Raw genomic sequence first — 2,050 nt, 5'->3', positions numbered from 1 at the left:
ACCCTGAGTACGATGACAACCCTGAGTACGATGACAACCCCTTGAGTACGATGACTCTAACCCTTGAGTACGATGACAATTAACCCTTGAGTACGATGACTAACCTGAGTGATGACCAACCCTTGAGTATGATGACTTAACCCTTGAGTACGATGACAACCTTGAGTAAGGTGACTTAACCTTGAGTACGATGATAACCCCTTGAGTACGAACCCTTGAGTAAGGATGATTAACCCCTGAGTACGATGACCCCAGCCCCTTGAGTACGATGACTTAACCCCTTATATGATGACTTAACCCTTGAGTACGATGACTTAACCCCTTGAGTACGATGACAACCCTTGAGTAAGATGACTTAACCCCTTGAGTACGATGACTTAACTCCTTATATATTACATCTTTGCGAAGTCGAACATGGAGCCTCTGCCAGGGGTGAAGTCACGAAGAGAGAGAGAGAGAGAGAGAGATTGATATGCTCAACAGTAAGAGTTTTAGGTGACGTAAGGTGAATGGGGTAAACCCTAACGAGTGGTGAACTATGTAAAGGTTACTGGGAACTACATTGAATGTTGCTATGAGTTTTATGATGGTTTTGTGTGTGTGTGTGTGTGTGTGTGTGTGTGTGTGTGTGTGAGAGCCCGGGTAGCTCAGTTAATAGAGCACGAGACTCTTAATCGCGAGGTCGTGGGTTCGAGCCCCACGTTGGGCGAAACATTTAGAGGCGACCTGTGGTGTTTCTTTACGCCATTTGCCTCTGTCTACCCAGCAGTGATTGGGGACCTGGATGTTAATCGATGTGCGTATCGTATTCCGGGGTAATGGTTAGCCAATGCAGTTGGCTAGTTGTCCGATCTTCTCGGACTATTGCTTGACACTGAGTCATGCAGCTCGTTAACTCAGGGTGTGGTTGTTGTGTTGGCGACAGCTTCTACACCTTAAACAAATTCACGCCTAGGTGGCCCTGGAGCCGGCCATCCTTGTTAGATGAGGGGCAACCATTATTATGAGAGAGAGAGAGAGAGAGAGAGAGAGAGAGAGAGAGAGAGAATTAATGGTGGTAATGAGAGAGTAGTGTGAAATGTGAGTGTGTCAGGGATGTGAGATTATCAGATATGTGTAAAACCACCCAAAGTAATACGAGAAATAAAAGCGAAAATAACTAACAGTAAAATACAGCTGAGTCACGGTGACACAGCATAAACCGTCTCACCTACTATAAGCGGATGATTCTGTGCTGCCAGCTGAGTGTGTGAGACAGGATAGAGTAGAGTGACAGCGGTACACCCTTGGGAAGTATACACGAGAAAGCTATTAAAATGAAGTATTAAAAGTAGTGAAGTTACGGCGGACGAATGCAAAATGTTATCGGCTTGGCGTTATGTCATAAACAAGAGAAGCTGGAAGGTTTAAATGAATTCAGATGTTTTTTGGTAGTGAACGTTTTAGGAGAAGTGAAAATGGCCAAGTGAAAAAACATAGGAAGAACTGATAATATTAATAACTGGGGAGAGTGTGATTGTCGATAAAGTTAGAGACATCAAGTAACGTCCACTCTGTTTTTTTCTTACCTTTGGCTTAATATACATTTCACTGCATCCCTACACTCCCTAATGGTCCTTAATGGTCCTTAATGGTCGCTAATGGCCCCTAATGGTACATCATGCCTATGGGGGACTTGTTCTTACCACCCTCAAACATCAAGACTGAGAAGAGAGGAATTAGTCAGACTGTGATGATAGAGAACCGTGAGCATTGGTCGAGTAAGGGGAGAGAATGCAGTAAGGTAGTGTGGCCATTTAGAAGTAAGAGAGGAGAATGCAGGCATGTAGTGTGGCTATTTAGAAGTAAGAGAGAGGAGAATGCAGTAAGGTAGTGTGGCTTACTTAGAAGTTAAGGAGAGAATACAGCAAGGTAGTGTGGGGCTATTTAGAAGTGAAGGAGGAGAATGCAGGGAGGTAGTGTGTCACTAGAAGTAAGAGAGGAGAATGCAGGAGGTAGTGTGGCTGTATTTAGGAAGCAAGAGAGGAGAATGCAGGTTAGTGTGGCTATT

At 44.3% G+C, this 2,050-nt stretch overlaps 1 non-coding gene across 1 annotated transcript; it reads left to right on the top strand.

Moving 5' to 3' along the window:
- The first annotated feature begins 636 nt into the window (after positions 1 to 636).
- On the top strand, positions 637 to 709 carry Trnak-cuu. The gene has a single exon. It is a non-coding gene; the product is annotated as a tRNA-Lys (tRNA).
- Positions 710 to 2,050: the final 1,341 nt, after the last annotated feature.

The sequence above is a fragment of the Homarus americanus genome, unplaced genomic scaffold (assembly GCF_018991925.1).
Source record: "Homarus americanus isolate GMGI-L3 unplaced genomic scaffold, GMGI_Hamer_2.0 scaffold30535, whole genome shotgun sequence".
Classification (NCBI taxonomy): domain Eukaryota; kingdom Metazoa; phylum Arthropoda; class Malacostraca; order Decapoda; family Nephropidae; genus Homarus; species Homarus americanus.
The sequence above is the reverse complement of the archived record's forward strand: the minus strand, read 5'-3'. Positions and strand labels throughout refer to the sequence as shown.